The 23063-nt window shown below is 41.6% G+C and overlaps 1 protein-coding gene across 8 annotated transcripts in view; it reads right to left on the bottom strand.

Moving 5' to 3' along the window:
- Window positions 1–23063, bottom strand: part of SHANK2 (SH3 and multiple ankyrin repeat domains 2) — a 703363-nt gene that overhangs the window by 320126 nt on the left and 360174 nt on the right. The gene's annotated exons all lie outside the window — the stretch shown is intronic.

The raw sequence follows: 23063 nt of genomic DNA on the forward strand, positions 1-23063 counted from the left end.
GGAGTGTACAGTTCTCAAATCTAAGGAGGAAATCATAAATGTCCTTGTATTAGTAATTCCTATATCTCCATTTAAGAGTCAGCATATCATTCTATCCAGTATTGTAGTACACTAGCATACATTCATTAAAAATCACTACTAATCCTATTCCCTTTTCTATTAGGGCCAGGCATGAAAACTTTTCTTGTAAGGCATATGTTGTCTTTCTTTTTGTGGTACACCTTTAGCATACAACTATCTTATTAAAGGCTATTCTATCTAGTGACTAATACATACCACTTGCATCAAGATTTTTTTTTTTTTTTGCCAATATCAGTTACTCTGCCTGTCACTACTGAAGAACAGCCTTTCTATGATGACTGCCATCTATACTATACCCAAAGTTAGACACAAGCTAGGGACAGAAATTACTCATAAACCAGTACAAACGATTGGAAAGTAGTTCAAATCTGTAACACAACAGAAGTTCAGTGAATATAAACTACTTTCAAAATGGCTGAAACCAGATTTAAGCTAAACCTGGATGGATGTAGTATCAGACTTAACCGAGTTAGAGTAAATTGGTTTATTGAATTTCTGTCCCAGATCCCCTCCAGGTCCAAGTAAACTCACAGTCACCCACTATCCTAGGATGTTTTGTACCTCCCCCACAAACCACTCCACTCACAGGGTGGGTGGACTAGCCTTGGCCCAAGCTATCTGCTCCAGCTGAGCAGGGAGGTATGCTTTAAATACTACCCCCCCAGTTTCTGACCTGAACCACTGCAGGCATGTGGCTGCATTTCCAGAATCAAAAAAGAAGTAAATGTCTGTTCACTTCCTTATCAGTTCACTCTAGACTAACCTGTGAAGATTGAATCAATTCAGCCTCTGGCTTTTTGACTGTCTGTACTTAGCCAAAAGTAGAGAGAGACATGCTTGAGACTCACTGTACTAAGCATATGGAAGAAATGGTGAAGTGGAATGAGAGGTGTTGTAATAAAGGGGGCAGTTAGTGCCTTTTCTTACAGAAAGGATTAGTAGCACCACTACTTATTACAGCTGTATTATGAAAACACTGTTTTATTTTATGTTTATGCAAATAAAACCATTTGGGAAGGCCAGAGTTTTTCACGCTCAATGTGTGCCTCTGGCTGAACTAGGCAAAATTTGGACAAAATAGTTACAAAACCAAAATTAGAAAAGCATCATCCTCTGCCTCCCATCAATCCCCAATTTAAGTCTTACAACTCAGGTTTTGAATATTTCTAGTACCACATAAAAGGGGTAATTCACTAGTGAGCAATGCCTTCCCTTGCTAGAAAAGGCAATGTTTTTGTCCTTATCTAGTATCTTCTTCTGACTGCCTCTTAAGGGCTTGCAGGACTCTCTTTCTTCTCATTCCTTTAACTAGGTCATGTTTAGTCAAACTCTTTTAATATTTTCAGTGGGGCAGCTTTAAGACAGCAAAATCCAGTAGGCCATCCCAGATGCTCCACAAACCTCCAGCAGTAGTCTATACTGCTTCTAGTTCTTGTGGCTACTTTACAACATTGCTGCAAACAAGCTACCCAAATCAGCTGGTTGGCAGAATACCAATTTGAACATTATCTTCTGAGCTTCTTCCCCTACAGACTTTGTCAAACATCCATCTCAGCTTTTCCTCCCAACTGTAACTACCTAGGCTTTCTAACAGGAAGTCATTTCTTCTGTTCTGGACTAGTCAACTTGCAGAGCCCCTTTGTCTCCTCCAGCTTACCAGCTTAGAAAAATCAGCAGGTAAGGCCCTCTACCACTCAGTTCTCAGCTGTCTAGTATAGGAAAAACTAGCAGACAAGCCCCATTTATTTCTCTGCATCTCTTAGTTTTCTCCAGCATATGAAATCACCAGGCACAGTCCACCTGCAGAAGAGCTAACAGGTGTGCTAGATGACTTAATTACTTAACACCCTCCAGACACAGCCAAGAGGATGTAGCTCCATTAACTCCTTTTTACTGCCTACATCCTTTGGACTTGAGATGTGGAAGAGGGTGGCCTGTAAATCATGGATATATATTTTTTTGCAATCCCTCAAAAGGTGTGGTGTCAAGTTATAAGCTTTTGGTGGGGAGAGGGAATCTGGCTATTCATGGTAGGAAATTTTTAGCTACAAATCTTAATTCTCAAAATTTCAGTTTTAGTGACCACTCTCAGCTCTTACATGCAAGAGGAAAGTATTCAAGCTGTTCCCAGAGAGTAATGGGGTGTGTTCAAAGCCAAAGAATCAGAGCTAGATTGTCTCTAGAACAGCTTCTCAGGCATAAGATAAGATCCCACCCTCACTCAACCTTTGCTGACGTCTGAATAGTTTCTTTTGTGAGCTCACATAATTCATCTTATAATTAAAGAATGGACACAGGCAAGTTTGAGAGAGACTGCATTAGTGAAATCCATTTGCCACTTTTTCCACTCCAAGTAAACAGACAAATCACCCTGTATATACATTTATCTCTACACAGAAATATCATCATAGGTAACAGACACTTTTGTAGTCTGCATGGTGTAGATTGCTCTCTCATAAACAAGCAGCAGGATAATATGAATGGTAGCCATCTTTAAATAGTTTTCTTAAACCACAGGAACATCTAAGAAATAGGTATACTTAATGATACACTGAAGGACTTTCAGAGGATCAGGCTGTTTGGAATATAAACAAACCAAACACCTGAAAATAATTTTACAAAATATACAGAATAGAGAAGAAAAAAAAACACTATGGATTTATCATTTTTAATTATTTGCTTGGGAAGCAAGGTGCATTGGTTTTTTCTTCTGATTTTTTCAGTTACTCAAACAAGTTTGGACTGATTAATAACCAGCTCTTTACTACAGTGTTTTGCTGAAATAATTTGAGATTTTAAAAAAGTTAGGAGTGAAAAAATCAACCAAAATAAAACAAAAGAGAACCCACCTTTCCAATGATTTCTGTTATTAATAAGCAACATGGATTTTCCTATGCTTGGTTGGTAGTTCCTTTTGCAAATAAGTGATAGATGATTTGGCAGTTCTTAAAGGCTAGGAACAGATGTTGCATTTACCTCCGAATAAGTCATATCTATGTTTATCGTAGAACAAAAATACCCTGGGATTCATCACCTTTCCAAATCAGGGTTTAGTGAATAGCTAAATGCAGTGCTGCTTTTCTGCCACTGATTCAATGGTGCTATCCCAGGTTAAGCATAGAGATAAACTTTTCAGTATCCCAACATAAATTATTACCACTTTTTTTAAAAAGGATTTCTCTCAAAAGAACAGACATGGACATTCATACAGTTGCACTTTGTCCAAGAATCAAGTGGCTTCTCCTGGGATTAATTACAACATCTGTTTGCAGCCTGTTTTTTTTAAGGCATCTTTCCTAGATGAACTGATGTGATTTGGAAAGTGTGTGCATGTTCAATAAAGCAAGTTGTAACAGCTAGAAGACTATTTACAATATTGTTTATTTATCTAGAGATGATTAATCTTAACATTAAAAGAAAAAACAAACACCTTTGCATTTCAAAACAACTTCACATAAATTATAATGTTAGAATTGCATATAAAAGAAACATTTTTGGTAGTCAGACATTTAGATATAAAGATATACAGTCAAGTATTCTTTAGTCTAAAATATATCTTTTCTACAAATAATGTATCTACCCTTTTCCCATTTTGGTTCAATTCTTATAATCCATGTACTTAAGCTACAATAATAAGCAAGTAGTGTCTTTAATTTATAAGCTTCCATTTTGCCCTTATTCAAATATAATAGTTGGTGCTTCTAAAATACCATTTTTATGTTCAAACTATTTTTAGTAAAAGTATGGTGTGTTTTGAATATACCTGAACACAGAAGGCAGCTTAAAAATAAATACTTAGGTTTTATGATGGTAACTGTGTATTACTAATATTTAAGCATATATGAACACCTACAACAGTACAGCCATTACAGAGCATCCCGTTCTTTACAGATATACTAATGATAATGAGATGTGCAACCACCTATTCTGCTTCCAAGGTATATTCCTTTCTTTCCACCAGTAAGCTTCATAAACATTTTCTTTGGAGCACCCCAAACTTTAGGATTGTTAAATCCTCATTATAAAGAATAGGACTGTGCCTAGATATCCTAATACATCTGCATTTTCAGTAGCACTGCAGTATAAATGCTGAAGATCATATTTAACACCTTTTGGGAATGCTGGTTTGTATCAGCAACCCTTATGATATCGTAATTCCCAAATCCTACAAGATTCCCTTTGGGGGCTGGGACTGACATAAAGGGAGGGCAGATTTTTGACTATTCTACTTTGGCATACTAACAGCAATGGTGCATGCTTTTATATGGTCTGCATGAGATTTACTGAGAAAGGTAATAGAACCTGAAGAAAACCAATATTTTAGCAACAGTGCAATGGGATAGAACACACATGACAATCTTTCTTTCTGGTTTAAAGGTAATCTTTGTGAAGATATGCCTTGAAAAAAAGGGCCATACACACAGAGGGGAAAGCTTACAAAACCTTTAAGCTTTCCTCCTTTATCACCTACATGAAAGGGGATGATCCAGCTTCAAGCCTGTAAAACTTTCCTAGGCTGTGACCATTTGTTTCTTGGAAAAGACAAAAAAAAGAAACAGTAACCATATCTTTGTCATGAAAGAAAGAATAAAGAATTAAAGCAAAAGGCTGTAGACCTTAAAAGAACACATTCTCAGCACTATTAACAATATAAACTAAACTCTCAATCTTATATTCCAAAGGAAGTTAGAATAAGATATGAACAAAACTCAGTTTACCTGCCTGGTCCATTTTCTTTACCAGCCAACAATTTATTTTTTTGTTCTTTATAGCCCTTAAAATACGAGGTGAATGGAAGTAACACCCTTTTCTTCAAACATTTTAGTTCTACAGTAAGACTCCCAGCTGCTACAGCACTTTAGCCACTGCTAATTTGTAAAAGGTCAAATTGGTCTATTTAACCCTTAAAGTCCTGGAGCTGAAAAGGCAGTAATTTGTCTCTTTGGCAGCCTTGTTTTATACTCCCTGGGTAACAATTGCCTAAACTCTGGAAATGAAAAACAAAACAATACAAAACAAAGCAGCATTTGGAAAACATAAGGTAAAGGATCTTTTTGAGTACAGATACCAATAATGGTGGATGTTTGAGAGCAATACAAACCTACAGAATTATTATAAAGTGTGTATCTTATCAAGACCTAAGTATATGAGAAGTAGATGAGAACCTAGCACTCAATTAATTCCAAGCTACTATTGACAAGAGAAGAGTGAAGTTCAATGGAGAAAGGTGACCAGTATAATAAAGTTAAATAATTAATGACAACAGAGTGAGTAATGACTAGAACTGACTCCTGGCTGCAGAGCAATAATCCAGTTTGCTTTTTTATGGTTAGATTTTCATTTTATAGTGATATGCCATCAAACAGAACTGTTCAGAGATCAAATAACTCTGTGTGACAAACTGTTACACGTGAACCCCAAGACTTCGTAACTAGGTACAACTTCCCAGAAGTACATTGTCCTTTCTACCTTGCTAGCTTTATCATTGCTGTGGAATACTCTGTCCCTTTAACAACTAACTAGAACTGATCTCTCTATGAGTGGAAACATCTATTGCTTGCGGGGTTCAATCAGTGGGAAATTTTCAGTGGGTGATATTTCTATCCTTATTTTCTATTAATACCTTTTCCTGTTCTCCATGCAAATTTACCTCTTCCAAACTCCTATTTTGTGCTTGTTTTCTGTTTAAATGTCCCTTTTCTTTGGAGCAGTCTCTCTGCAGCAATCCCACACCCACTTCTCCCCCTCACATTTGAAGTTGCTCCCTAACATTTCCTGCTTCTTAGAAACAAATAAATAAGCATCAGCACCCTATTCTTATGGCTATTTGTGCAGTATAAAGTACCCTTTACATTATAAATATTCAAAAGCATGGATTATGGTTTTAACTGAATCTATCTTCTTATTGTAAATTGTTTCAAGCAGTTCTTATGTAAACGGAAATGAAGAGTATTGTTTCCTTCCATGCAAAGGCTTGAAATGGTGGTCCCAGGGACTGGGGGAGAGAGCCCTCCTCTGGACTCTGTGGGCCCCCTGATCCCACCAAACCTCCTGGACTCCAGCAATGTTCCCATGGACCCTGCCTGCCCTTCCCAATCTCCCCCATGGACCCCACCTGTCCCCCATCCCCCCACAGATCCCACCTGGCCCCCAATGCCCCATGGACCCCATGATCCCCCCAGAACTTCTTGGCCCTCTGATCCCCCTAGCTCCCCACCCACAGCTTACCTTAGATTCAATGGCTATTTTAAATGCAATCTAACCTACCCTAAACCTCCCTGAATGCCTGTACACAGCCATGAAGTTATTGTAACAAGCAAGGTTGGGTATTTACAGCCCATCAGCTATTAAAAGCTATCTGCTGGTATGAACAATCTTACTTTATGGTAGGGAAAAGCTAATCTACAGTACCTGGCCTTTTGACTGATAATAGAGGAGTTAGCTTTCAGGGTAAGAAACTACACATTGGCAGTGACTATGGAATAGCACCTGAGCTGTAAATCCCTGCCCTCATATATTCTGTCAGCTTGTTCGCAGGCCCATTTCCTCAGACGCAGACCTCAAGATAGAAATCTCAGCAGCAATCCAGTCCAGCAACTTGACTCCCGGAAGGCTCAATTTCTCTTTTTAAGAGAAATGTAGGTACTGAAGTGACTACAGTACTTCTATAAAACAGATAAATTGCCCTTGTGGGCTTTGGCATCCTGCTAAAATAAACATGTTTATGAACTTGTGGGGTTCCAAGGATAGCTTAACTAAGACTGTTGAATTTGTAATACTTATAAAATTTGCAGCCTGTACCCTGTCAGTTTTAAAAGTCTAGTGTGGTTGCTTTATAATAATTTCCCTTGTTATCCATAGGGGTGCATGAATCAGTTGACTGAAGTATGATGAAATTGTGATTGACTTTATACAAGAAGACCAAAAACTGAAAAAGGAATTTTTGGGCACAGTAAGATTAATTTCTTAAGCCATTTCTGAATATGTCTATTTATCTTTGTTCAGTTCATGGGTATATCAGAGAAGTGCTGGTATTTGAATGCATGGATAAAAGTTTGCTAAGCAAATTATCAGAATACTATGCTCTTGATACAGTGTGTGAATGTTTCCAGCACATACTGAAACAGCAATATTTGCCACTAAATTAATCTTTACTAACTTGGGAACCTAAATTAAAACGATACTTACCAAACTCTTAGTTTCCAGTCCCTTTGTGCCGTATTATCTAATACACAAGTCTGTTCAATAAAATATGATTTCTAAGCACTATGCATCAGGGCTGTGCGAAGCTTCGAATCAGAGGACCTTTTAATCTCTCCAAATCGAATCAGAACCCTCCAAATCAGTTTGGAAAGATTCAGTGATTCGGACATAGACACAGCTTTAAATGTTTTTTCTATATACCTCTAGGTAGCAGGCAGCTCGTGAATGCTGTGATGCTGGGGAGCATGGAGCATCCCACAGGAGCGTGTGGGGCTCCCCAGCACATTCAGCAACAGACCCAGAAGTGGACCAGAAGCACTTCCGGTCCACTTCCGGGTCCGCAGGGGAGCGAGCTGGGGGGCTCCCCCGCACTGCCTTGGCTCAGCAACTGGTGCCTCCTGGGTCTGGAGGGCACCTGGGGTCCCCCTGTGGCATTCCCCGCTGACCTGGAAGTGGAACAGAAGTGCTTTCAGTCCACTTCCAGGTCTGCTGCTGAGTGCGCTGGGGAGCCCCCCTCGCTCCTGTGGGATGCCAATTCTGGATTCCAGTCCACTACCAGGTTCACCACCCAGCATGTGGAGGGCCCCCTCCTGCACTCCTGTGGGATGCTCCATCCGGCCCAGCATTGCAGCACTCATGAGACATGAAGGTACCTTGAGCTATGTAGAAAAATTTTTTAAAGCTGTGTCTATGTCCGAATTGCTGATTCTCTGAATCAGCATCAAATCTTCAGATTCAGATTCAGCCGAATCAAATCAGGGACAGTGATCTGAATCAATGAATTGAATCACTGTCCCTGATTCAGGCCGAATCTGAATGGAATAGGGCCTGCTTTGCACACGCCTACTGTGCATGTATTTTATATATCATAAAAAACAAATAGTTAAATGAATAATATAACTAATTCAGTTATTTAGTGCAGGAAAAATTAGTTTTTCCTTAAGAAATGTTGTGGGTTTTTTTACATTTCTGTAGATTAAAAAAAAAAATCCTCCTTCTCTTAACATAGTATTGACAGAAACTTATGTAAATACAATTTAGGGGCAAGCATACCTTATATTTAATTTCAATAAACAGTAACATGTTGTAGAAGGAATCAGAACTACTTTTACTGTTGTTGGGACTTGTACCTATAATTTTTAACTGAAAACAGTGACATTTCTGTCTTTGTATTACATTTTACCAGACTATTGGGTAGAACATTTGATTAATAAGAGTTAAAAGCAAGAATGGAGGACTTATAGACTGCTTTGCTTTTTCCATAACTTGTTGAATGGTTTGTTGCAAATAAATTACCCAATAAAATTACTCTATTTCTGTCTGTAAATTGTTCGAAAAATTATCCTGATTTCTGCAACCCTATCTGGTATGTGCTTATAGTTTATGTGAATATATTTCAGCCTTTGGGTATTTTCAAATGATTCTTTTTTAATATTTGTGGTTCATGATTCTGCTCCTTAATAGAATAACTGAAACTTTCTAAGCAGAAGAATAACGGACAGCAAATACTATTTCATGTACAATATCCTTGTTCACATATCAATGAATTTAATTATACGAAGGCCTGAACCAAGCCTTAGAAAAGCCAATGGGAATCTTTTGCTTGACTTCAGTGATCCCAAGATCAGACTCAGAAAATATGGGTAGTTCCCCAAACTTCTGTGCATAAATAAATATGTCTGTGTGAATGGTTTGAAATAATTTAAGACTCAGCAACTACCTAAAATTCAAAAAGAAATTTGGAATACCAGCTTTTACCAAAGACCAATAAGAACATGTTCTGTCTTGAAAAGCAAAACAGAAGGCAGGGTGGATTTACACCTTACAGACTAAATCAGAGATGCATAGCATAAGCTTCTATAAGCTTCTATAAGCAATGTAAACTTTACAAAAGTTTACGCTATGCATCTTTGATTTAATTAGTCCATGAAGTGCAAATTGACTCTGCCTTCTGCCTGACTTTAGACTGACCATGTCAAGCTTCAGCTTTGTACCTGGGGCCACAATCCAGCCAACATAGCTACTTATCCAGGCCCATCCTCCCAGGGATGACTACCAAGACAGGGAACGGCTGTCCCAAAGCGTTGAGCAGAGCCTCTAATCCTCTGCCCACTGCCTGTCACTGGAGTGGTCAGTCAAGGTCAATTGACCCTCCACTTATCCCTGCACAGGAACAGAATGGGTCTAGGCATTAGGAGTTAACATGACCTAAGCCTGCTTTGTTGGGTCCAACTTACTGTTTCTTGATCCCCTGGTTTTTTGATTTGGCTTGTTCCTTGACTGTCCTCTGTGCTTGACCTCCTGGATTCCTGACTTGGCATGTTCCTAGAGTGCGCTCTGAGATTGACTGCCTGACTTTCTGGCCTGATTTGTTCCTGAAACCTACTTGCCCCTCCTGACTTTAGTCAGCACCTCAATACCCAAATGGTCCCAGACCTGGCTGCCCATGTCTGGTGTGACATGAGGCTAACTACCTCTTTTCGTTGAAAAATAAGTCATATTATAATAATGTCATACCCATGTAATATTATTTTGGAGTATTTAATAATATAGACAAGGCACCACATTTCAAATGTATTTCTTGGATACTTCTTAGTAAATTCAGGCCTTATTTCTATCATAACATCAGTGGAAGTTCCCTGGAGTGCAGGCATCCATCCCTGTGGTTCTTTAAGCAGAAGCAGGAGTTTAATTGGTGTATCAACCAGTATCAGTGTTCTTTATTTATGAAGCAAAATAAATTAACTCATTTTCATGATAGCACTATAATCAGCCGTTGACAACAAATAAGCTATTCTCAACTATTTTTTCTCCATCAGTTATTTACTACTCAGCAGGAAATACAAATCTTTCTCACTGTCTGGCCACAGACAGGTGTTGATACAGACGAGTGCCTGAATCTTAAATAATTTTTAGACTTGAGGCTCCAGTCAAAAAATAACCAAGCAGAAACAGCCAACAGTTGCTGATATCCAGGTATATATTCTTACAGCACGCTTGCAGCTCTTCTAATGGAAGTACATGACCTATTATCACTGTTTTTAAAATCTCCAAGATAGGCTTCAAAGAACTAGACAACAAGTATTTTTTTTTTTTTAAAGCAGCCCTCTGTTATTAAGACTTTTATTTTGGATGACTCAGATGGGTGAAAGAAGGGAAAGGAAAAACAAATGTTTCATCTAGTACTGGAAAAGTGCAAAGGGAAGTGATGCATAGATTTATGAACATTTTGAAGTTTATATAACTGCAACATTTGTTTTGCTCCACTCTGATAACAGCCACATAAATAACTGATGATCAAAAAAGTGTTACAGTGCATAGTTACAAGAAATGACACAAACTCATTTATAAACAGAATGATTTTAATAAGAATTCTAAATCCACAATGCGTAGCAATTGTGTATATGCATATATGAAGGAGAAATTTGAGTAAACAAAATCATAGAGGGACAAATCTTTACAATAAAAAATAGTAGCAATGACAAAAAATAAATAAATGATAAATTAAATATTCATGTAAAGCATAAAGATGATCTGAGTATAATGTCCTTTGAGTGATATGCAATCATGAAAAAGGAGTGACTAGATAGAATAGATGGATATGAGGCAGACATGAAAATATATTTTAAGAATAAAATCCTAAATACTCCCAAAGCCCACATAGACACATCTGAGGATTTTGCCCAACAAATATTAACCTATGCCACGTAATACATAAAGAATCCAGATTAAGATCAATGTGATATGGCATACTGACTTACAGGTGATGATAAAGATTGACAAATGAGCAAAAAATTTACACTATAGTCTAATAATCTTCCAAAATAGCTATGGGAAATCCCAACTGCTTCTAGAAAACCTGACTAAAGATGATTCAAGTAAATATAATTTAGGGAGAAATCTAGGACTGGCAAATAAACAGGATAGATAACTTTACAAAGAAAGGAATTTTTTAGGATTATAATTTATGCTTCTGTTAAACATTATGTTTTAAATAAACCAAATAACAATTAACTTTATAGGTAGGTAATAGATATAAAGATAATATGAATACACACATCTGTCTCACAGTCACCACCATCTGGGCATTCAATGGTGAACTGCCATATTATGAAGGCTTCATTATTTTTGCAGAATAGTGCACACTGACCTACTACATTACAAAATGTTATAAACAATGACAGCTGGAAAATAAAGGGAATAATAAAAAAGTAAAGTGCATTTGGTGATATATAACATTGCTTTTTAATCTCCAAACCTGCAAAGATTCATAACAAAGTATGGACAACAAAACTAATACTTAGACCAATTTACATGCATGCTGATTTGGCATGTGGGGCCAGTCTATGGCCCAAGCTGGCCCACAGACCATCCCTGTGCCCCTCATCTGGTCCATGGGGATAGGTGTTTGACACCCCCACTGTATACAACATTGCTGGTGCACCTTCTGTTATGCTCATACAATACAGTATGTAGAAAAACAGACACAAGAAATAGTGAAGGACCCACCACATGGACATTTCAGAGTGTATAGTGTAGCGCCTGTGCTTGGAGATAAAGCATCTCAGTGAGTAGTTATCTGTTTACTGCTTGCTTGTATTTTCCATGAACATTGTCAAACTAGTCTGTGACCCTCAAAGCAAGTCAGCTGATACAAGTCTGCACTTCAGTGTTGACTTTATGACTAGGACTCTTGAGTCTTTTGATCATTATTGAATCTCTGAATAATTAATTCTTACCTATTAGTAAGGAAATAGAGTTCACCAGTATACAGTCTTGTTGCCGTATAGGCTTTGGAAGAGGCAAACAAGGGAGTTTTGGAGGAGTGTAAGCAATTTATTTTCCAAGTACAGTTCTAGATTCAGTGCCATGACAACCACTGATGAAACAGTGGTTATAGCCATTTTCTTTCCTACCAGAAGCCAAAGGAGATGTCCCGTGTATAAAATGCAATTTGTCATTCTTGAGTTGGAAGCAGGCTGTACACTTTGAGGCCCTGGGGAGGCTGAAGACTTCTTGAACATGCAGATTGGGAGGCATTACCACCTTCAACTTAAAGAATAAAAGAACTGGTTGGGGAGGAAAGAGAGAGAGAGAGGAAGAGAAAGAGAGGTGCACATAAGAAATCAGAGGATTTCCTACCAGAGTCAAGGAGACAAGGTGACATTCTCCCTGGCAGAGGTATGTGAGGATGGGAAGGCTGTCATCAGAGAGAAGAGGAACAGAAGGCATGTCACACAGGTAAGTTTCCAGGCATTCCAAATCACAAGTATAGTGAAGATCTAACTGAGGAGCAGCTGATCAGCTTAACTCTTAAGAAAATCAAATTTCCCACTAAGAGATTTGACAGCATTTGAACAGGATAAATGATCTGTAACAGGGGGTCAGCCCCTTCAAGAGCTAAAGGGAGCAGGGAACAGGCAATTGTGTTCAAAGGAAAAACTAGGCACAGAAACTGAATACATGTGACATGGAGGCTGTTGGCGTGCGCTAATTATCACGCTCCAGCAGATTCACAGCAAACTTGATTGAGTCTGCTCCAATGTGTGCTAATTAGCTTGTGTCAGAGCAGAGCTCTGCCACATGTATAGATGCTCCAAGTGTGGGTGACCATGATCTTTATTCTAAAGTGGGAGATTGCAGACAGGGCCATAGGGGGTGACCCTATAGAAGGTCTTAGACTGAGAGAAGACAGTGATTACCACAGGCTAGGAAACTAACAGTTTAAAGGGGAAGTAACATACATGATTTTATGCTATAATTTTTACCTTTTTGACACTGAGTATTCATACAATAAATGGAACTCATAGCCAGGGTCCAGTGGCCAGTCTAGGGCCAAATCTCTAAGTCAGTGATTCTCAAGCAGGATGCTATGGCAGATAAATCCAGAGATTTCAAATAGGAATCCATAATGTTAAAAACATTCTGGCTGTTGTGGTCTTTATTTACAACAGAAGAATTGACTATCCATAATAAAAAAAATGAGTGAAAATCAAAAGTTGGCATTTTCCGAAGGGAGCCTTGAGTCTAATGAGGGGTGCTGTGAGTCTACAAAGGTTGAGAACCACAGCTCTAAGTACATCTACTTCTCCCCAAAACTCTTTGAGAAGAGCTACTTATAGATGGAGGGCATCAGTCAGTATCACTGGATCAATGAGGAAAGGGGATGTCCCTGTGGTGTCTTCTCCAAAATGTGAACGGCAGCTAAAGAGGAGAGCAAGGGTTCCAAAATCACCAGGACTGAAAAGAAGTCAAGGTAGTATCCAGGCCAAAGGAACAGAGGGCCTCCATGCATGTTTCATGCTTCCCCAGGGAAAAGTCATTTTTAGGCTGTATGGCTGTCCCTTCCAGGGAGTACCAGGGTTTCCCTGCCTCGCACAGATCTTTCTCCCAATGGGAAGCTTGGAAGACCACCTGACAGCATCCTGGCCAGTCTGGAGCACCCATCAATCTCCATGGGGGATAAGGAGGCCATAGCTGTGCAGCAACTGACAAAGGGCAAGGATTCATCCACTCCAGTTGGGGGGGCCCTTCACTAGCCTCTCCCATTTTCCTTTCCCTCTACATGCTGCACCTGCAGTTAACAACCATTGCCTGTATCTATAGTAGTCACAGTGACCAGGTGGGCAGCCCCTTATTGTGGAATAGGTAGGCTGTGTAAGTTCTGGACATCCTGAAGAAGACTGATGGAAGCAGTGGCTGTGCCTACGTATCTGTGAGGAACAGTGGGAGCAGTTCCTTCCTATCCTCCTAGGACCATTTGCTGCCAGCTTAATGAGCATCCCCACACATTTAAGCCATAGCTGCTCAGAGACCACTGGGACTGAGGGGAGGCGTCTGTATTGGTTTTGTGGCTCTTACTCACACATCAAGTTGGCTTCATAGCTACAGAAGGGGTCAACTTCCTACTGTACTTGCAGGCTGGAGCTGTAACAAGCTTGGTAATGCTCAAGAGAAGTAATCCTTTGGTGAGGATTCTCTGTTTAGAAGAATGGGAAAAAATGTTCTATAAGAGCAGGCAGACAACAACACAGTGTGTAGTCTTCCTGAACTGAAGAGAAGAGATGTGGCTTGAATAGATAGAATTAATTGGGAAGACAAGAATCCACTGCTAAAACTTATGTGGCCCTTATGACAATGCTTGCAGCATACCTCACATATTGTAGACTACCAAGAAAACAAAAAAAGGAACAGAATTTTCTCAGGAGATCCTTCATGTCTTGTGAGCAAAGGAAGACAGAAAGATGAAGGCTTTTTAAATGAACAAGCTAAATAAATAAAGCAGGGTGTAGGTCTTCGATTTTATGGAACACTGGATGACCAACTGTGGGACAATGTCCTTTATCTCAGAAGTGGACAAACCTTCTAGAGGTCAGGCTAGCTAACTTATCATGGAGAAAGGCAGTGTCAAGCTAATAGCAAAAGAAGACAATGAAAAAGAAACAAGGTAACATTCCTTTACTAAGAAACAAGATATTAAGAACAAAATCTAGACATGAAAAAACACAGAGAAAGAAATTCTTTAACTGTCTATATAATAATGCTCACAGTCTAGGTAATAAGAGGAATTAGAATTTCTCATGTTATAACCATAAATTTGACCTACCTGAAACCTGGTGGAAAGATCTGAACAAATCGATTGTCAAAATCACTGTTTATGATCTGTTCTGGAACAAACAGTCAGCAAAAAGGGGAGGATGATGGCATTTCATTTAAAAGATGACATTAAATGTTTCTAAGACATTGCCATCTAGAAAGCAAATAATATTAAAAGCTTATGTATGAATGCTCTGTGAAATATAAAGCACAAGGAAGGGTGCTAGTTTGTGTCTGCTACAAATGAACAAATCTCACTAGATCCCATGATGATTGGCTTCTTAAGCATAAAATAAGGAAAAATAGTTGTGTGAGAGGGAATTTGAGTGACATATGGCAGTGGCCTTTGAGTACCTGTGTTAAATAATTCTCAGAATAGCTAAAAATGATAGATGACAATTTCTTAAATGTACATTAGGCCCCCCTCCCGCCTCTCTTTCTCTCTTTCTCTCCTCACATAAAGAAGAATCAATAACTGAAGGGGGAAAATGAGTGGTTGCTTAGGTGCAGAAGTAATTATTTGATCACATTTTTATGGGCAAACTGAAAACACCCAAACCAGTAGGGCAGGTATGGACACATTGCCTCACCCAGCTTCCACACACCCACATATCTGTACTCACATACACATACAATAAACTATCTGTTAAAATTTTAGGCAGGAAATTAGACAAAAGATTTTAACCATGAAAGCACTGACTTTCTGTAGCAGCCCCCAGTAGGACAAGCAGAGGCAAAACAACCTAACTACTTTAAAGATGGAACTTGATACGTGTATTAAACGTATCATATGACAGGGTGTTTGAGATAGCAATGGATAAGACTTGATGAACTTAATGTTGAGTCTAACGTTCATCCAGCCTAATGTTCTCACAGCCAGTAAAAAGAAAGTAGAAAGAGTAAAAGAGATTTTATTCAACATGTTAGGAACAAATGGTATCCAAACAACAGTATTTGTCCTCTGGTAAATGAAAATAGGAAAATTGTCTTTAATACTCCAGAAAAGTCAGAAGTGTTTAATAAACATTTCTGTTCTATATTTGGGAGAAAAAGAACAGATGGAGTATTCATTTCATATGAGATAAAATAATATTTTACCTTCCAACAGTAATTCGGGAAGATGCCAAATAGCAGCTACTAAAGCTAGACTTTTTTTTAAATTGAAGGATAACCTGTCTCTAAGAGTTTTAAAAGAGCTGGCAGAAGAGGTCATTGGATCACAATAAATGATAAGTCTTAGAACACTGGAGAAATTTCAGAGGACTTGAAAAGAGCTCTGTTGTAGCAATATTTAAAAAGGGTGTATGAGATAATCTACATAATTAAAGGCCTGTCAGCGTGTCATCAGTCCCAGGCAAAATAGTGGAATAGTTGATACAGTACTCAATTAATAAAAAATTAAAGAGGAGAAATATAATTAATGCCAATCAGCTTGGGTTTCTGCAAAACAGTTCTTGTCAAATTAACTTGGCATCTTTGAAGAGATTACAGGAGCCACTGGCATCTCTGCGCTGCCTACTCCTAGGCTAGGGATGGACATTACACATAAACTGGTTTAAGTGATCAGAAACTGGTTTGAACCTGTAATAGAACAGGAATGTTCAGTGCACAGAAAACAGTTTGAATATGGCTGAAATCAGTTTGAGAAACCTGGTTGAATATAGTATCAGACTTAACTGATTTGGCTCAAACCAGTTTATGCAATGTCTGTCTCAGACCCCTTGCTGGTTTAAATTAAATCAGACTCCCTCAGCATGCTGGCATGCTATCTGGGCTAGGTGGGACTCTGCTCCACAGCAGGGCTGGCCCCTCACCTCTGCTCCCTGGCTGCAGCTCCAGCAGACACTGCAGGTATCTGCCTAGCTTCTGCTCCCCCTCCATTCCTTCTAAGCAGGGATTCTGCCATCCCCTCTGCCTTACACAGATATACAGCATTAGCTAGCAGACCACATGCTGGCTACAGTCAATGCTGTGGCAGAAGGGACAAAGGCAAAATCAACAGGTAGCTGGTAATGTCCCTCCCTTGTTTTCTTACTGGGATGATAAACAGAGTTAGGGGTGATAAACAGTGTGTTATCAATTCCCTGGTGGGCCGGTCGGAGGAGGGGGGGACCCCTTCCCTAATCAGAGCATCCTGCCAGGGCTTGGCCATGCCCTCCTCAGCTCAGCACTATGGAAGGGAAAGGAGGGCTGCTCTAGCACCCCCCGTCTTCTGGCCTGAGCCACTGCAGGAATGTACCTGCATTTTTGCAGTTCAGAGGGGATGTCTTTTTGGTTACAAACTGGTTTAGCCTTACCAGGTTAGACTAACGTGCAAAGATTGAATCAATTCATGCTTTTTGAATGCCTGTCCCTAGCCAGTGAGATCTGAAATCTGTGGTTTCAGACCTCATTTACAGTTTTCAGATTCTGGAATCAAAATTAAATTTTCAGATATACCTAAAGCCACCAAATATATATTAATTTGAAGTTATCTAAGGATAAAATTTCTTTCAGTGTTCTGGAGTGTCATAAACAAAGCACAAGAAAAATATCCAGGCGTTAATGGACCATGAATGGTGGCTAGCTAGGCAAAAGTTACATCTTGTCACTGTTCTGGCTGAATTCCCCTGCTTGGATACTCATTAGGTTGCTCTGGTTGGCTCTTAACACAGTGGAGCCAGGTGCTTTGATTTTTGCTGGATCTTAGGAAGCTCTAGTTGTTAACCCTGTTGACAGCCTTTCCTTCCTCTTTCACTGTTCCTCCTTTATGGAAGTGGAATCCAACTGTTAGACAACCTTAGGACTACTGTCCCTAGCCCTACTGAATAGGGTGGTGCGAAAGAGCACCTTTCTGTTTTGATTTTTGTTTCAACATTTCAACGGGACAGTGTTTCATTTCGAGTTTCATTTAGTTTCGAAACCACTGTTCCATTTCATTCAATCAAAACTGTTTTAAAAAGACAGGTGCAGGGGTTTCTGGGAAACTGTACCTCAAACTGCTGACAAGAAAAACTTGTGTCACGTGTGTGTGTTAAGGCACAGCATGGTGAAAACTGCAGGCTTGCTAGGCCCTGCTGAGGCCATGAAGCCTGCCAGCTTTCAAGGAGATAGGTTCAGGGGTTTCTGGGAAACTGCATCTTAGGCTGCTGACAAGCAAAACTTGTAACATGGGTGACACTGTGTGTGTGTTAAGGTGTTCCCTCACTGGTGCTGCGTCCTCTACATGACATGGTAGTGTGCCCCAATGAGGTCTCCTCCCCTACAGCCTCAGGCTGGTCCAGCACTTTAAATGACAACAGGTATAAAATAACTTGGTAAGCACTAGCACAGTAGCATCAGCAGCATGTCAGGCAGCCAAACTGGCACAGACTAGAGGAGCTTCTTCTCCAGCAGCTGCTAGAGAACTCTCCCTGCCAGCCTCAGCCCTGGGGCTTAGATGTGCCCAGGGCCCTGCCTCCTTCCAGTCAGGTGCTGGGAGTATTGGTCTAAGGACATGGCACTGGCAGACAAGGTCCATTCCTTTGGATCAATTTAATCTGGTATGTTTTAGCAGACCAGCTGAATAGATACAGAAATATATCTTAACAAGCTTTTGGGCTGAAAAACCATTTGCCAGGCTGAGGAAGCACCTGCAGCTGGTGTGCGTGTGTGCTGTTCCTGGATGGAAGGAATAGTAAAGAAGCCAGAGGCTGGCATGCAATGCAGGCAAGAAAGCCAGTCAGTGAAACACTCATCTCATCATCTGCCTCCTAGGTACAGAAACTCTTGGACTCAATATAGACAGTGGAATTATGACACACTACAATCTGCTGGACATCTTACTCCCCAGGTACCTCTCCACTTTTACCTGTGCAGCTAGATGTGGCCAGATCTGGCCACATCTAGCTGCGGTTTGCCCAGTAGGCCAAAGGGTCACACAGCAGTGGCTCCACATCCTCAGCAAGATAGACAGCCACCAAGGCCTGAGTGCTACCTGCCTGATGGTGGGGTCTGATGCTTCTGGACCCCACCCTGGAAGCCATGCCCTTGGCCCACATTGGGATCACCTACGGTAGAGGAACAGACTGGCTGGTGAATGGCATGCTAGCATGGGACAGTGGATCTCCCTCTTCCACGTCCCTCGCCTCTGCCATTCTGCCTCCCTGACTCTCTTCACCAGCACCTCCGTCCACTGATTCAGGGTTTGGCTGCTACATACGTTGCCCTTCACCCTCAGGTCACACATGGTGGCCAGCATGTTGACTGTACTGGACCACAAGGAATCAAGCCATTTCCTGATGCCTTCCTTTAGCTGCTTCACCAGTGCCTGCATGTCTGGCGACAGTGGCTTGCCCCAGCCAAGAACCCCTGGCTCTGCATTTTCCTGGAAGCTCTCCATTTGGCCCTGAAGTTCCCTCACTACAGGGATCACCTGGCTAAGGAGGGCATCACCAGCACTGAGGGTCTTGGTGGCCTCGAGGAAGGGCTTGAGGACCACCAAGATCTGGGAGATGTTATCTCACTCAGCTTTGTTAAGGGGGCTGTTGATCCCAATCTCCCCAAGCAAGGCCATCTTATGGATGGCCTTCTGTTGTTCCACCAGTCTCTCAAGCATCAGGTATGTGGAGTTCCACTGAGTCTCCACATCCTGCATGATTTTGTGCTGCGGGTTGTTCATCTCTGCTTGTTTGTACCACAACATCTTGCCCCCCCCCCATGCCTTAGTGACTAGCAAGTAGGAAATCATTCAAATCAATGCTAGTAGTAGCCTTTATTGTCTAACACTCCTGAGCTGCTGGAAGATAGCTCAGTAACTGTCACACCCCAAGACAGAAAGCAGGCCAGTTCAAACAATACTGCCTTTTATACTGTTTTTCCATCCCTTCCCCAGAGCACTGGGACTGCAAGGGACCTTAGGGAAGGATCATAGTCACTGGCCAGCTACACAGCCAATATGAGAGCAGTCCTTCCTCCCTCTCCTTACTTTCTGTTTCCCTGCAGGCAAGTCCAGCATGAGCTTCAAAACTCAAAACGTTTTGAAACTTTTGAAACATTTTGATTGCCCTCATTTCATTTCGAGGCTGTTTCGTAGCCCTTCATTTCATTTTGATTTCTCTGTTTTGAGCTCAAAACGAGTTGAAACAGTATCAAAATGAAATAGCTGGTTTCATATGGGCGGTACATATAGAGGGTTACAGATTGTACAGAAAGGACAGGGTGGGGAAAAGGGGGGAGGGGTTGCACTCTATGTCAATGAGCAATATACATCAACCCTCATCAAGACGGAATCGAAGGATGAGGAAGTAGAAGGATTGTGGGTTAGGCTACATGGGGGGCAAGGAGAAAGGGATTTGGTGGTAGGGGTCTGCTACAGACCCCCACACCAAGGGGAAGAAATAGATTCGGGGCTCCTGAGGCAGCTCTCGGAGACCATAAAAGCTAAAGAGGCGGTAGTCATGGGGGACCTAAACTACCCGGACACCTGCTGGGAGACACAGACGGCAAAGTCCCACCGTTCAAGCAGGTTTCTAACCTGTGTACAGGACCTCCACCTGGCACAGGAGGTACATGGTCCCACTAGGGGGAATGCCATACTGGATCTGGTATTGGCAACAGGGGATGACATGGTAGGAGACCTACAGATCGGTCGCCATCTGGGGGACAGTGATCACCTAATAATAGAATTCTTCATAAAACGTCGAGTGGGTAAGGTAACTAGTAGGGTGAAAGTGCTAGACTTTAGGAAAGCTGATTTCAATGAATTCAGGCGATTAGTCAAGGACACACTGCAGAGTAGGAGTTTTGAAGAGATGGGAGTCCAAGAAGGGTGGCTGTGCCTTAAGGAAATGATCTTTCAGGCACAAAGCGAGACGATCCCGATGCGAGGAAAAAGAGGGAAAGGGGCCAGGAGGCTTCCTTGGCTGACCAGAGAAATCTAGGGCACCTTAAGTGCCAAAAGTGGAGCACATAAAAAGTGGAAACAGGGAGAGATCACCAAAGACGAATATACCTCTTCTGCTCGCGCTTGTAGGGAGGCAGTTAGATGGGCCAAAGCTACCATGGAGCTGAGGATGGCATCCCAAGTAAAGGACAACAAGAAATTGTTTTTTAGATATATAGGGAGATATATAAGGAAGGCCCAGGGAGGAACAGGACCCCTGCTAAATGGGCAGAAACAATTGGTGACGGACAGGGGGGACAAGGCTGAACTCCTCAACGAGTTCTTTGCCTCAGTGTTCCTAAGTGAGGGGCACGACAAGTCTCTCACTGGGGTTGTAGAGAGGCAGCAACAAGGTGCCAGACTTCCATGTGTAGACCCTAAGATGGTGCAGAGTCACTGGGAAGAACTGGATGCCTTTAAGTCAGCAGGCCCGCATGAGCTCCATCCAAGGGTGCTGAAGGCACTGGCTGACATCATTGCAGAGCCACTGGCGGGAATATTTGAACGCTCATGGTGCATGGGCCAAGTCCCGGAGGACTGGAAAAGGGCCAATGTGGTCCCCATTTTCAAGAAGGGGAGGAAGGAGGACCCGGGCAACTATAGGCCAGTCAGTCTCACCTCCATCCTCGGCAAAATCTTTGAAAAAATTATCAAGGCTCACATTTGCGAGAGCCTGGCAGGACAAATTATGCTGAGGGGAAACCAGCGCGGGTTCGTAGCAGGCAGATCGTGCCTGACTAATATAGTCTCTTTTTATGACCAGGTTACGAAACGCCTGGACACAGGAGGAGGGGTGGATGTCGTATACTTAGACTTCAGGAAGGCCTTCGATACAGTATCCCACCCCATACTGGTGAACAAGTTAAGAGGCTGTGACTTGGATGACTACACAGTCCGGTGGGTGGCGAATTGGCTAGAGGGTCGCACCCAGAGAGTCGTGGTGGATGGGTCAGTTTTCAACCTGGAAGGGTGTGGGCAGTAGGGTCCCGCAGGGCTCGGTCCTTGGACCGATACTCTTTAATGTCTTCATCAGCGACTTGGACGAGGGAGTGAAATGTACTCCGTCCAAGTTTGCAGATGACACAAAACTATGGGGAGAAGTGGACACGCCGGAGGGCAGGGAACAGCTGCAGGCAGACCTGGACAGGTTGGACAAGTGGGCAGAAAACAACAGAATGCAGTTCAACAAGGAGAAATGCAAAGTGCTGCACCTAGGGAGGAAAAATGTCCAGCACACCTACAGCCTAGGGAATGACCTGCTGGGTGGTATGGAAGTGGAAAGGGACCTTGGAGTCCTTGTGGACTCCAAGATAAACATGAGTCAGCAGTGTGACAAAGCCATTAGAAAAGCCAATGGCACTTTATCGTGCATCAGCAGATGCATGACGAATAGATCCAAGGAGGTGATACCTCCCGTCTATCGGGCGCTGGTCAGACTGCAGTTGGAGTACTGCGTGCAATTCTGGGCGCCGCACTTCAAGAGGGATGCGGATAACCTGGAGAGAGTCCAGAGAAGGGCCACTCATATGGTTAAGAGCTTGCAGACCAAGCCCTACGAGGAGAGACTAGAGAACCTGGACCTTTTCAGCCTCCGCAAGAGAAGGTTGAGAGGCGACCTTGTGGCTGCCTTTAAGTTCATCACGGGGGCACAGAAGGGAATTGGTGATGTTTTATTCACCAAGGCGCCCCTGGGGGTTACAAGAAATAATGGCCACAAGCTAGCAGAGAGCAGATTTAGATTGGACATTAGGAAGAACTTCTTCACAGTTCGAGTGGCCAAGGTCTGGAATGGGCTCCCAAGGCAGGTGGTGCTTTTCCCTACCCTGTGGGTCTTCAAGAGGAGGTTAGATAGGCATCTAGCTGGGGTCATCTAGACCCAGCACTCTTTCCTGCCTATGCAGGGGGTTGGACTCGATGATCTATTGAGGTCCCTTCTGACCCTAACATCTATGAATCTATGAAAGCTGGTAAAATTTCCCACAGCCCTACTACTGAATGGTCTTGATAGTAAAGAGACTGCCTGAGGTGTGAGCTTGCCTCTAGGAGGGAGATTTTATTTCAGCACACAAAGGACTACCTGCCCACTCTATTTTATTAAGTGCATAATATTTAATTGCAGCTTTTTTTCCCCATCTCTTTCTCTCATTTGTAGCATGCCAGTGACAAACTACTATTAAAGATGACTTTCCAAACTTAATAGAGAAGGGAGGCTACTTGAACAACTGTTCCTAGACTCGCATTTATAATAAAGTCTAAAAAAACTGTTACTTTGCTGTTGGGC

Source organism: Alligator mississippiensis, chromosome 2, assembly GCF_030867095.1.
Source record: "Alligator mississippiensis isolate rAllMis1 chromosome 2, rAllMis1, whole genome shotgun sequence".
In the NCBI taxonomy this organism is placed as follows: Eukaryota; Metazoa; Chordata; order Crocodylia; family Alligatoridae; genus Alligator; species Alligator mississippiensis.